Genomic DNA, 15,282 nt, shown 5'->3' with positions numbered 1-15,282 from the left:
CATGACCTCTCCAGTGCCAACCAACCAAGAGCATCCCAGTCAGACCGCACTACCACATCAAGCAGGATACAAGCAACCCGTGTATAGGTGTACTGTATAATGAATAAAGTATCTAAAACAATGTAGACATGTCTACCCTGTATTATTATTCACCATAGTCTTGGAATATACACTCCAAGTTCTCCAAAGGTTTATTGGACTTTGGTGTACATTACAAACCCTTTCCCATCTGCCCACAACCTAGTATCACAGCATACCTGCTATTTCCTTTACCAAAATAAATAACCTTCTGTACTACATAGAGTATGTTTACTATGTATTACGTACGATAGTTACGGTTTTTATTTTAATATCGGCAGTCAGATTCCAAATATTTGTAGAGTAGAAACCCTTCAGTGAGAAGGAGACTGAGTAACTTTCAGTGTTTCAGATGGCTATCTAATAAACAGGAAGGGGCCCATGGAGAGAGTGATAAGAATAATGTAGGCCCCCCTCCCTACAAGGTACCACTAGACCACCAGGTAAGCTTTATGGGGATGGGGTGGATACCACCAGACCACCAGGGATGTCACATGAGGGGCACCGCTAGACCCCCGGGAATGGCACATGGAGGGTACAACCAGACCACAGTGGATGTCACATTGGGGTACCACTAGACCACCTGTCCTGGAATGTTACCCCCTCAAAGCTCCTCTTCAAACAAAATTTTATGATGGGCAGGTTGGGGCCGGTAAATAATCAGCACTGGGTGCCAAACACCCTAGGTCTGCCACTGCAGGTGACTTTCTCTGAGCTATAGGAGTGGCCTCCATCGGTCCACAGGGTCACTCGGTGGAAATGCCATAAGGGATCCAGAAAATCTGCACTGAATTAAGTAAACATTGACGGTTATTAACTAGTGACACTCAAAGGTGGGCATGTAAGAGTCAATGGCTTTGTAGCCAAAGGGGTTTGAAGACGATGATAAAATAAAAAACTATGGGTGCAGAGGGCAGCCACAAGAGCACATAGCACTAAAATGACACAGGCAGAAAGCCCATCATTGGGTTGAACTATTGGAAAAAAATCCTTTAGGTGGGATTATTTCAGTAACAACTCTTAGATACATAAAAGGATATTTGAAATCATTCACAAGTATGCCCTGTGTGTGTTTATTTTCACTACAGAGAGCAGTAGAAGCTTGCTCATCTCTGGCTAATCTGCAAATGTAATCATTGCTGGCAAGAATCTCTCTGCCTGTGTCTTCTCTCTGCTCCCACCCCTTTGTGCTGAAGTGGCTCAGCTGTTGCCAGGGTAATGTGTCTATTCAGCATAGGGAGGGAGTAGAATCAAGACACAAGTAGAGAGAGATTCTTGCCAGCAATTAGATTTTCCATTAAGCCAGAGATAAGCAAGCCTGTACTGCTCTCTGCAGTAAACATTTTTACAAACAGAAAATGCTTTGGAATGCTTTCAAATGTTCCTTTATGTATCTAAAGGTGCCTATACATGGTACGATTAAAAAAAAAAAAATTTCGATTAGATAAATTTGTTCGATTCTCCCGCTAGATCAAAAAATTTGCATAGTTGTTTTCGAGGTACCATACACGAACGATTAGGCTGAAAATCCAGGGAAAATGATCAAATATGCCGAAAAATCAAATTGAGAAATAAGATCGAGATAAAAAATAAAGTATTTAATCTAATGGTTTATTTGATCAGAAGTGACGTTTTTTTCAACCAGAATCTTTGTTTTTTTTCAGCTGTATTTTACCTCAGATAGTTAACACAGAAAGCAGTTGTAGCTCAAAGCGTCTATTGAGCTGTATTTTTCCTCTGAGTGGTTCAATTTATTTATTGTTAAAGGGGCATTACGGCGAAAAAAATTGTACACTTTAAAATATGTGCAAACATAAACAAATAAGAAATACTTTTTTCCAGAGTAAAATGAGCCATAAATGACTTTTCTCCTATGTTGCTGTCACTTACAGTAGGGAGTAGAAAGCTGACAGAAGTGACAGGTTTTGGACTAGTACATCTCTTCATAGGGGATTCTCAGAAGAAGGCCAAAATTGCATTTGCGTTGTACCTGTGGACTGTCCTTGATGAGGACAAACTTACTTTACTTTAGTAAATAAAATATAATTATAATAAAATGATAATAATCATACACATACTTCAATATTTAATATTTAATCTTGTTATGAAGACAATGCAAATAAAGATTATAGTCTTTAAAACAATTCTTACAATTAGAATCTAAAAGATCTTTTCATACAATTTAACATACATGATACAATTATAATACACAATCATCAAACATTTTCCAGCATGTCCAATCAGATTTTTCTCGAAAAAACGGGATAATTGTTCGAATTTCTTGATCAAAAAAAAATTCTTTCCAACTGTTATTCGATTTGATTGTTTAGATCGAATAAACGGGAAACTCGAACGTTTTTAATGTACCGTGTATGGGCTCTCTAAGAGTAGTCACCAAAATTGGTGTTATCCCCTTTGAAATCGCAGCTATCCCCCCCTGACCTTACCTACTGCAATACAGCGGGTGAAGATGTCCCACACAGCAACTACACAGTGAAAGTGCGCACTGAAAAAAAATCTATAAAATGTTACTACAGGCCTTTCCTTCCTCACAGTTAAAAATGCAAATGATCACCCCCCCCCCCCTTCCTTTCCCAATACACCACCACCTTCTTCTTCAGCAGCAATATGTTAAAGAGGAACTCCAGTGAACATTTTAGTGTTGGCAGGTGATGTAGCTGCTGCATGGTTTTTGGCAGTTGGAAACAGCTGTAACAGCTATTTCCCACAATGCAACAAGGTTCACAGACAGGAAACTGCCCAAAAAAGTTCGAACTTTTCTTGTGGGAGGGGTTTCTTGTGGGAGGGGTTTCTCCACAATATCAGTCATACAGCGCCCCCTGATGGTCTGTTTGTGAAAAGGAATAGATTTCTCATGTAAAAGAGGGTATCAGCTACTGATTGGGATAAAGTTCAATTTTTGGTCAGAGTTTCTCTTTAAGGCAAGTAACTGTTTTCTACCCCCAAATGCCAAATACATTCACCAAACCATGCTGTTATAGTTAGAACGAACTCCGGGCTGTAAATTCCAGGTGGCTTGAAGATTCCTGGTATTAAAAGACCCACGGATCCAGTAGCACCCACAACAATGGATGTCCATGAGTGGAGATATTTCTACCCATGCAGGTCCTACCTACATATTTCCTGCTCACTGGCTATCCTTTGGGACTCTTTCTTTATGGATTTTCCCTCTAAATTCCCCACTGTGAATACTGTGCACGTTCAGTTTTAGATTTATAAACTCATATCTCCGTTTGCGGTTGGCCTAGACAGGATGAGTGAGAGGGCCCTGGTGGATGGCTGTGGGAAGGAGATGCAGAGGCTTGCCTCCAATGGGACGCCGTGTTCGGAGCATGTTCAGAACCATTTTATGCAAAGTCCATAACTGTTGGTTTTAATAGATGCTCATACTGCATGAGGAGAGGATGTTTTAAGGACTACTTTAATGGTTTATACATATTAAACAACTTTTTACTGCTGAAACCGGCTTGTTGGCACTTCTGTACGGGTCACTGAATATGATGTAAAAAGTGCATTTCCATTAATGTATATGAGCATCGGCATGTCATATGGTAAGCAGCCTGGTTGAATTATACTTGTTTTCAGGACCCTGTGGAATAGTGGTGACATTAGACTACAGGTCCGAATAGGAGTGCACTTATGTATACAGACCTTCTATGTTATCCAAGGTTGGTTTATTACAGATAATAACAAGTATATCTTGAAGAAGTTGGATAAGAAGTGCCATTGTGGGCAAGACTCACCAAAAGCGATTAATACACTGATAAGGAGTAGTTGTCATCTGGTAAGCGGTTGGATTTAGGGGTGGGGTGTGTGTCACACACGTGATCCCATGGTGGAGGCTGAACAGATCACCTCACAAGATCCTTGTTTGCAGTACACCAGGTGTTGGGCAATAACATATAAAGACAGCACTACACTATTGTGAGTCTTCTTTTAAAGGATACCCGAAGTGACATGATGAGATAGACATGTGTATGTACAGTGCCTAGTACACTAATAACTATGCTGTGTTCCTTTTTTTCTTTCTCTGCCTGAAAGAGTTAAATATCAGGTATGCAAGTGGCTGACTCAATCCTGACTCAGACAGGAAGTGACTACAGTGTGACCCTCACTGATAAGAAATTCCAACTATAAAACACTTTCCTAGCAGAAAATGTCTTCTGAGAGCAAAAAAGAGATAAAAAAGGGGAATTTCTTATAAGTGAGGGTCACACTGTAGTCACTTCCTGTCTGAGTCAGGACTGAGTCAGCCACTTACTTACCTGATATTTAACTCTTTCAGGCAGAGAAAGAAAAAAAGGAACACAGCATAATTATTTGTGTGCTAGGCAGTGTACAAACACATGTCTATCTCATCATGTCACATGTCACTTCAGGTATCCTTTAAAAGTGTACCTGAGGCAATATGTGACATGATGAAATAAACATTTGTGTCTCAGGCTGTTTTATTTTGCTGCTTGAAACTGTTAATTTTCAAGCATGGAAGTGACAGCTTCTGTCTTGACAGTACCTTGTCGGGAATATACAGGGAGTGCAGAATTATTAGGCAAATGAGTATTTTGACCACATCATCCTCTTTATGCATGTTGTCTTACTCCAAGCTGTATAGGCTCGAAAGCCTACTACCAATTAAGCATATTAGGTGATGTACATCTCTATAATTAGAAGGGGTGTGGTCTAATGACATCAACACCCTATATCAGGTGTGCATAATTATCAGGCAATTTCCTTTCCTTTGGCAAAATGGGTCAAAAGAAGGACTTGACAGGCTCAGAAAAGTCAAAAATAGTGAGATATCTGAAGCATGATCATCTAACAATCAAGCGTTTCATTCAAAATAGTCAACAGGGTCGCAAGAAGCGTGTGGAAAAACCAAGGCACAAAATAACTGCCCATGAACTGAGAAAAGTCAAGCGTGCAGCTGCCAAGATGCCACTTGTCACCAGTTTGGCCATATTTCAGAGCTGCAACATCACTGGAGTGCCCAAAAGCACAAGGTGTGCAATACTCAGAGACATGGCCAAGGTAAGAAAGGCTGAAAGACGACCACCACTGAACAAGACACACAAGCTGAAATGTCAAGACTGGGCCAAGAAATATCTCAAGACTGATTTTTCTAAGGTTTTATGGACTGATGAAATGAGAGTGAGTCTTGATGGGCCACATGGATAGGCCTGTGGCTGGATTTGTAAAGGGCAGAGAGCTCCAGTCCGACTCAGACGCCAGCAAGGTGGAGGTGGGAGTACTGGTTTGGGCAGGTATCATCAAAGATGAGCTTGTGGGGCCTTTTCGGGTTGAGGATGGAGTCAAGCTCAACTTCCAGTCCTACTGCCAGTTTTTGGAAGACACCTTCTTCAAGCAGTGGTACAGGAAGAGGTCTGCATTCTTCAAGAAAAACATGATTTTCATGCAGGACAATGCTCCATCACACGCGTCCAAGTACTCCACAGCATGGCTGGCAAGAAAGGGTATAAAAGAAGAAAAACTAATGACATGGCCTCCTTGTTCACCTGATCTGAACCCCATTGAGAACCTGTGGTCCATCATAAAATGTGAGATTTACAAGGAGGGAAAACAGTACACCTCTCTGAACAGTGTCTGGGAGGCTGTGGTTGCTGCTGCACGCAATGTTGATGGTGAACAGATCAAAACACTGTTAGAATCCATGGATGGCAGGCTTTTGAGTGTCCTTGCAAAGAAAGGTGGCTATATTGGTCACTGATTTGTTTTTGTTTTGTTTTTGAATGTCAGAAATGTATATTTGTGAATGTTGAGATGTTATATTGGTTTCACTGGTAAAAATAAATAATTGAAATGGGTATATATTTGTTTTTTGTTAAGTTGCCTAATAATTATGCACAGTAATAGTCACCTGCACACACAGATATCCCCCTAAAATAGCTAAAACTAAAAACTACTTTCAAAAATATTCAGCTTTGATATTAATGAGTTTTTTGGGTTCATTGAGAACATGGTTGTTGTTCAATAATAAAATTATTCCTCAAAAATACAACTTGCCTAATAATTCTGCACTCCCTGTAGTAAACATCACTGATAAGCAAATTACAGCCATAAAAGCTCTCCTGGCAGAATACAACTTCTGAGAGCAGGGGGAGTTAGAAAAAGGTCAATAGTTCAGGTATTTTCATTTAGGGACACTTAATAGGCTGCCACTGAGCAGAGACATCAAAACATTCATTCTGCTTTGTAAATGTTTAAATATAAAATAAAACCATGCAACATCTAAAAAAAGTCTTTAAAAAAAGTCATTTTTAGGAGTAATAGGATGATAAATACAATTGTTTGTCTCTTCAGTTTATTTTCACTTTAATGCAGGAACTGTGATGATGGATAAAGTATGAAACAAGAGCGTGACAGGAATCAATCAGATTTACAGAACAACAGGTTACTGTTTTGCTGCCTTAAGATTTTGGGGCACCCTGCTAACCTATACAGCCCAGCCTCTGTTGCTATCCCAAACCCCACTAAGGTCCCCCTGCACTCTGCAATCCCTCATAAATCACAGCCGTGCTGTGAGGCTGTGTTTACATCTGTAGTGTCAGTCTCAGCTGCTCCCCCGCCTCCTGCATAGCTCCGGTCCCTGCCCCCGTCCCTTCCCTCCAATCAGCAGGGAGGAAAGGGATGCAGGCGGGGACCGGAGTTCTGCAGGAGGCGGGGAGAGCAGCAGACACTATAGAGATAAACACAGCCAGCTCTGACAAGCTGTTTGTCAGCAGCGTGGCTGTGATTTATGAGGGATTGCAGAGTGCAGGGGGACCTTAGGGGGGTTTGGGATAGCAACAGAGGCTGGGCTGTATAGGCAGATCCAGCCTCTGTATGCAGATAATATTCTTCAAACCCACCTCGGGTTCTCTTTAAAGGAAACCTGTAATGTTCCCCCCAAAAAAGAGCACTTACCTGGGGCTTCTGTCAGCCCCTTGCAGCCGTCCTGTGCCCGCACCAGTACTGAATGATCCTCCGGTTTCCCGCAGCGGCTCAGTTTCATTACCAACGACTTTAAAGCTGACGGCCACTGCGCCTGTGCAGTCCTGGCCTCACGCATCCTCGTTCACGCTCCTGTCCCCGGGAGTGTCCTGCAAAGGCTCAGTAAGGCTTTGTTCATATTGCACTTCCATGCAATTACGCTTCGCCAAACTACGGCTTCGAAATCAAATATTTGCTTCCTATGCATTTGTTAGACTACGCGTTAAAATACGCAATTACGCGTAGTGCGAAGCGCATTAATTCCTATTCAACGGTTTATACCGAGAACTCTTCCATGCGTACATTCCCCTTTCCAGCGCGTAAATTTGTAAGCATACAATCGCACGTGGAAAATTAGACGCGAGTAATGCATTCGTAGTTCACTACGCAATACACATGTTAACGTGTAGTGGGCGTAAGCTACGCTTAGTGGTACTTCGCTACGCATAAATTCGTAAGCGTAGTTTTGAAACTTCACCTACGAACTACGATGCGTAAATTCGCACTGGCGTAATTTCTGCTTGTCCCCTGGACGCAACGCCCTGATATGAACTATCCCATAAGGAGTCATTGCACAAGCGATTTCAGGGCATTTTTAAAAATCGACGGTGCTTATAAGAAAAAAGGCAAAACGCCCTAAGTGTGAACAAACCGTGGGAGAAAGCCTTGTACTGGTGCCTGTGCAGGTTGTTCCGGGCGACAGGAGTGTGAACGAGGAGGTGCGCATCCAGGGCCACGTAGGTGCAGGGGCCATCAACTTGTGATAAGGAAACTTAGCCGTGGCAGAGGGGCGGGAGGATCATTCAGAGATGGTGCGGGCCCAGCAATATTAAAACTCCTAGGATCTGTAGAGCTGCAGGTCATGTTAATGAAGCTCAGTTATTTGCAGACATAAGTCTGTCCACTGGCCTCTTAGTAGTGCACATCGGCTCTGCTAGTTTTATACAACCAATATTAAGCAATCCATGGGAATTTAGACAACACAATTCGTTACCTAATATTATACATAAATAAAGAACTATGCATTTTTGGTGCATAAAAAGGCCGTGGCCATCTTTATTGGTTTCAAATAAAATTTAAAGAGGTCCAAATAACTTTATTTAAACTTCAATAAATAATTTAATAAATAACCAAACACTCCAGGATAGGTCCACCATTACAGTTCAGACCCACTTAGTACATATTATTAAACCGCAGGACCCCTTCACTTAGACCAATAAAGGTTGACCACGACGAATCTCTTCTTCTTGGGAGGGCGGGCGGGGCGCTTGTCCCATCCACGCTGAAACACAAGGCAGAAATTGACTGCAAAGCACCTTCTTATATACCCTAAAAAACCTTCTGATTGGCTGTTGCAACAAAGTTTAAGGCCTAGCAACACCTGGCAGGTTCTATCTTATACCTATAGCGACCAATCACAGCTGAGCCTACATTTTTCTCCCTTACTACCTGAGAGAGAATAGCCAGCCAATCAGAGGGTTAGTTACCTCAGCCATAGAGGCTATAACAAATACCTCACAGCAATGAAAGTGAATTGACATAACCCATATCTGAACTATTTGTCCTTATGGTTGTCACAGTCCCATGATGGGCCTGCTATATAAATTTGGCCCTGTACATTAAATAAATGTTTGTGGTATCACGTATATAATTCACAGATACAATCTTTATTTATAGCAAATATCATAAAAATTGGTTAATAACAAGAGCAAGCGGCAGAGCCACTACTACGCATTGCTGGCCAGCAAAAAAAGCGTGTATAGACCCCAAAATTAGTCACATGCATGTCACATACATTCACTTCTAACTAGTGCCATCAAGATATACCGTTATTGCCTCCTGTCATGAATCTGCTGACTATATTTAAGCAAAGTCCAGTTCATAAATCACACTGTGCATATGGGTGTGTTGCAATTCTGCTTGATATCATCCAAAGCATAGATAGCTGTCAAGCTGTGAAAACTGTATACAGCAAAGCAAGTCCACTGAGAGGGCACCACTTCAATAAACATCAATCCAGCATCTAAAGCAAAGCAAAATGGTGCGGGCACAGGCAGGCTGCAGGGGGCTGGCAGAAGTCCCAGGTGAGTGAAACTCTTTTTTAGGGACATCACAGGTTTCCTTTAACCCTCCTGGCGGTATAAAAAAATACGCCAGGAGGCAGCGCGGCAGTTTTTTTTTAATTTTTTTTTCTATATCATAGAATAGAATTTTTTTTCTATATCATGTAGCGAGCCCTGGGCTCGCTACATGATAGCCGCTGCTCAGCGGCATCCCCCCGCCCTCTTCGATCGCCTTCGCCGATCTCCGATCAGGAAATCCCGTTCAAAGAACGGGATTTCCTGGAGGGCTTCCCCTGTCGCCATGGCGACGGGGCGGAATGACGTCACCGACGTCACTGACGTCGGGTCGTCATTGGGAGTCCCGGGCCACCCCTCGGCGCTGCCTGGCACTGATTGGCCAGGCAGCGCACGGGGTCTGGGGGGGGGGGCGCGCCGCACCGTATAGCGGCGATCGGGCGCGCGGCGGCGGCGATCAGGGTGCTGGCGCAGCTAGCAAAGTGCTAGCTGCGTCCAGCAAAAAAAAAATTAAACAAATCGGCCCAGCAGGGCCTGAGCGGCACCCTCCAGCGGCTTACCCCGAACTACGTTCGGGGTTACCGCCAAGAAGGTTAAAGGACAACTGTAGTGAGAGGTATATGGAGGCTGCCATATTGATTTCCTTTAAAGCAATACCAGTTGCCTGGCAGCCCTGCTGAGCTATTTGCCTGCAGAATCACACCAGAAACAAGCATGCAGCTAATCTTGTCAGATCTGACAAAAATGTCAGAAACACCTGATCTGCTGCATGCTTGTTCAGGGTCTAGGGCTAAAAGTAATGGAGGAAGAGGATCAGGAAGATAGCAGGCAACTGGTATTGCTTAAAAGGAAACAAATATGGCAGCCTCCATATACCTCTCACTACAGTTCTCATTTAAAGGGGAACTGAAGTAAGAGGTATACAGAGGCTGCCATATTTATTTCTTTTTAATCAATACCAGTTGCCTGGCAGCCCTGCTGGTCTATTTCTCTGCAGTAGTATCTGAATAACACCAGAAACAAGCATGCAGCTAGTCTTGTCAGATCTGACTTTAACCACTTGCCGACCGCACGCTTATACCGTGCGTCGGCAAAGTGGCAGCTGCAGGACCAGCGACGCAGTACTGCGTCGCCAGCTGCAGGCTGATTAATCAGGAAGCAGCCGCTCGTGCGAGCGGCTGCTTCCTGTCAAATCACGGCGGGGGGCTCCGTGAATAGCCTGCGGGCCGCCGATGGCGGCTCGCAAGCTAAATGTAAACACAAGCGGAAATAATCCGCTTTGTTTACATTTGTACGGCGCTGCTGCGCAGCAGCGCCGTAAGGCAGATCGGCGATCCCCGGCCAATCAGCGGCCGGGGATCGCCGCCATGTGACAGGGGACGTCCTGTCACTGGCTGCACAGGACGGATAGCGTCCTGTGCAGCCCAGATCTCCCGGGGGAGAAGGTAGGAGAGGGAGGGGGGAGAATGTCGCCGCGGAGGGGGGCTTTGAGGTGCCCCCCCCGCAAAATGCCTGCAAGTAGGAGCGATCAGACCCCCCCTGCACATCATCCCCATAGGGGGGAAAAAAGGGGGGCGATCTGATCGCTCTGTGTGGCCGCGGATCTGTGCTGGGGGCTGCAGAGCCCACCCAGCACAGATCCAAACAAACAGCGCTGGTCCTTAAGGGGGGGTAAAGGGTGGGTCCTCAAGTGGTTAAAGTCTGAAACACCGGATCTGCTGCAAGCTTGTTCAGGGGCTGTGGCTAATAGTATTAGAGACAGAGGATCAGCAGGGCTGCCAGGCAACTGGTATTGCTTAAAAGGAAATAAACATGGAAGCCTCCATATACCTCTCTCTTCAGTTCCCCTTTAATTCTTTCAGATTCTCTGGCAGTATCGTCTTTAGTGTTTCTGCAGCTTTCTATGGTGTTTTGTCTCCACCTAGTGAACAAAATATAAACTGCATAAACAGCAATTTTCAATGTTTACTGACTCCTTACCACTATTGGGAATGACAAGAGTACAGTTATTATTTTACAACACAGAATGGTTTTTAAAATGGTGGTAAAATTGCTTAGCGATTGGATAAACATAATTGAAAGTGTGTACCAGGCTTAACCTGAAAGTGTGTACCAGGCTTAACCTGAAAGTGTGTACCAGGCTTAACCTGAAAGTGTGTACCAGGCTTAAAGCTGAATATACACCCAATTTTGATTGGCCAATGAGCGGCCGACTTTACCACTTACATGTAGTATGAGGGCCACCATATTTTGAATACTGTGAACAGATTGTATAGGTAAGCTCTCATACTACATGCAAGTGGTAAAAGTTGCCAATCAAAATCGCAAGTAAGTGCGCACCCTATGGATGCATACACACATGCATTTTTAATTTGTTAGTCAATGGACAATGTTTCCCTTCCATGTAGTATGAGAGCTTGCCTACACCAACTGATTATAGTACTTATAAAATCTGTTGTCCCTCACACTACATGACATGGAGGAGGTGAAATTGGCCAATCTGTCAATCAAAATTGATTGTGTGTACCAGGCTGAAATAGCCATATATTGCATGATTTCAGTAGCTCACAATTTCCTTCTTATTTTTGAGTAGTCAGAAGTCAGGTTGACCTGAGCCTGTATTGAAAAACATTTTTTTTTTGTTGGTGTGTGTGTGTGTTTGCAGAGATCGAGAGTTAGCGATTTTAAAAGTATAAATAACCAAAGTAAAATATCGATAAACAATACCAATATATGACTACAACTTAACCTAACACTATTCTCACACAGAACCCTCCCTTACCGATGCCTAGCCTTATCTACCTCCCTGGCCTAACCCTTAAAACCACCCCACTACCCCTAAATGTTCCCCAATGCATAACCTTAACCACGTGGAGGCCTAACCTTAAAGTGGATCCAAGATGAAAAACTAGCTATAACAAGTAACTTGTCTATATATCTTATGTACAATTTAGATGGTTTAAACAGCAAATCTGTCTGCATACTGCTTTAATAGAATGATTATTTCTTCATGTGATGCAATGACAGCAGCCATGTTGTTTGTAAACATTACACAGAGGCAGGCTTATCTGCACCATCAGCACTCAGACTGAAAAAAACCTAATCCCCCCTCCTCCTCCTCCCTCCTCCTCTCTGCCTCTGAAATCTCTGGCTAGTAATACCTCCCCCTCCTCCTGCCCAGACTGAGCTCCCATGAGCCCTTGCTACTGCCAAGGCTCTCTGAAAACTGTGGGTGGGACTTATTTAGTTTATAGGAAATTAGAGTATGAAAACAAAAACAAAAAAGTATTTGGCTTGAGGAATGCCCTATAAACTATAGGAAAGGAACACAATTATGCAATGTGTAAAAGTTAATCTCGGATCCACATTAACTCTCCCTCGGGCCCGGTGTTGGCATGATGATTGTAATGAGCTAATTACGATTACGCAAAATTTCACGTAGATTTTCGCAATTATGCCTTTATGTAATTACAATTTGTAAATTTGATTAATTTCGCGTAATCATTCGTAATTTCGCATCAAATTTTGTGTAATTTTTGCGTAATTTCATGCCGACTTCAGCAGGGGATGACGAAGCCTCCATACATGCTACTGACACCAAAATTGCTACATATGTGAAGGAGAATAGTGGGTACAATAAAAAAAAAGATTTTCCAAAAAGACCTCTTAGTTTTTGAGAAAATCGATTTTAAAAATGCAAAGAAAACATGGTTTTTAAACTCTGAAAAATGAGTTTAAAAACCATTTTTCTTTGCATTTTTTAAATCGATTCTCTCAACAACTACAAGGTCAATAACATGTATGAGGGTTTTGCTATTCACTGTTAACCACTTAAGCCCACAGGGTTATGAATTGATCTACATCTTGTTTTTTCCGCCACCAATTAGGCTTTCTTTGGGTGATACATTTTGCTAAGAATTAATTTATTCTAAATCCATTTTAACAGGAATATTAAGAAAGAAATGGAAAAAAAATAATTATTTCTCAGTTTTTGGCCATTATAGTTTGAAATTAATACATGCTACCGTAATTAAAATCCATGTATTTTATTTGCCCATTTGTCCCGCTTATTACACCACTAGCTGGACGCCCGGCGTTGCCCGGGTATGTATTTGGCTAGTGTTGGCCCCACCTCCTTTTCCTAACACACAATTACTTAATTACTTAATGACCAAGTTTGTGAGCTTTGCGGTCTTTAGCATCAATAATTTGCATTGAAATAAAATAAAGCTGATTGGCTGTGGCTCCACCCCTTTTCTGAATTTGAACCCAAATCACCCAATGGCCAAGTGTACCAGGTACAGGTGATTAACAGTGCAAGAGGCTTCTGCCATTAACAGTGCAAGAATGGCAGCAATTAAATATTCCCCTTAAAAATCAATAGGTGGATTTTGATTGGCTTTTGTATGCTCCACCCACCTTTCTGAATATTAATCCCAGTCACCCAGTGACCAACTGTGCAAAGTTTGAGAACCCTACCATTAACAGTGTAAGAATGGCTGCAGTTTACATTTTCCCAATGAAATTTGTATTTTTCTCCACCCACTGATTTCCTGGCATTGTTCGGGTATGTATTAGGCTGGTGTTGGCTCCGCCTACTTTTTCTAACCCTAACACACAATTACTCAATGACCAAGTTTGTGCACTTTGCGGTCTTTGGCATCAATAATTTGCATTGAGATTAAACAAATCTGATTGGCTATTTGTGGCTCCACCCCTTTGTCTAAATTTGAACCCCAGTCACCCAATGACCAACTGTACCAGGTTTAAGGCTTGTGCCATTAACAGTGCAAGAATGGCAGCAATTACATATTCCTCTTGAAAATCAATCGGTGAATTTTGATTTTCTTTTGTAGGCTCCACACACTTTTCCGCATATTAATCCCAGTCACCCAGTGACCAATTGTGCAAAGTTTGAGAACCCTACCATTAACAGTTTAAGAATGGCTGCAGCTTACATTTTCTCAGTGAAATGTGTATTTGTCTCCGCCCACTGATGACCCGATATTGGCCGATTATGTATTTGGCTGGTGTTGGCTGCGCCCGCTTTTCCTAACCTTAACACACAATTACTCAATGACTGTAATGATTTGCTCAGCTGCCTGTGCAGGCAGGCAGCTTTTGACCTTTGTATAGGTTTGCATGCTGCAGGACTCTAGAAAGGAGAGCTTCTGTCAGTTTTGCAGCTTGTGCTTGCTGAGGAATTTGCATACGTTGTCATGCAAATTGCCTGGCCACATTCATTGGAGGCGTGTACTATAAGTACTATGTGTTTCCCACAATGCTTGGCTGGTCATAAGGATTCCTTCCTGTGAAACACTCCAGGAGGGGTGTCAGCCTTACTCTTTGTTTGAAGATCAGCTTAGAGTAATCCCTGGAAACTGCGCTAGGCAGGTTCCCCTAGTGCAGTTAGGATTGTTTAGCTGTTTTGTTTGTCTATTGCGATTGTCCTATCCCAGCGGTGGTCGACAGGAAATAGTTCTGATCTCTGTTCTTGGAGTATAGCTGGTGCAGCGGTTGCTACCAGCTATCTCTTCTGATCTGTCTCACTTGGATCGCACTAGCATCTTGCGCTAGCGCTGTGGATCCTTCTGTTCTGTCTCCTTGGATCGCGCTAGCCACTTTCGCTACTGCTGTGGATCCTTCTGTTCTGTCTCCCTGGATCGCACTAGCATCCTGCGCTAGTGCTGTGGATCCTTCTGTTCTGCCTTCCTGGATCGCACTCGCCTTGCGCTAGTGCTGTGGATCCTTCTGGTCTGCTACTCTGTTCTGTCTACCTGGATCGCACTGGCATCCTGCGCTAGTGCTGTGGATCCTTCTGTTCTGTCTTCCTGGATCGTGCTAGCCACTTTCGCTAGTGCTGTGGATCCTATCTCTCGCTTGTCCCTGTTTTCGTGTGTCTGTCTTGTCTGCTACGAACGCTTGCTGGAGGCTCGGTGAGGTAACCGTTAAGCAAGCGTTCGCGTCCTCTGTTTCATGTTTGTCTGTCGATGGTTAGTTAGGCATGCTTGTCTCTATTGTGCTTATCACGTGGAGACCGCGCATAAACGCGTGCACTGTTGCGAATGAGTGCGGTGTTCGCGTTTAGCTAGCGTTTGTTATTTTCCGTATCTCCTCA

This window comes from Hyperolius riggenbachi, chromosome 1, assembly GCF_040937935.1.
Source record: "Hyperolius riggenbachi isolate aHypRig1 chromosome 1, aHypRig1.pri, whole genome shotgun sequence".
In the NCBI taxonomy this organism is placed as follows: Eukaryota; Metazoa; Chordata; class Amphibia; order Anura; family Hyperoliidae; genus Hyperolius; species Hyperolius riggenbachi.
The sequence above is the reverse complement of the archived record's forward strand: the minus strand, read 5'-3'. Positions refer to the sequence as shown.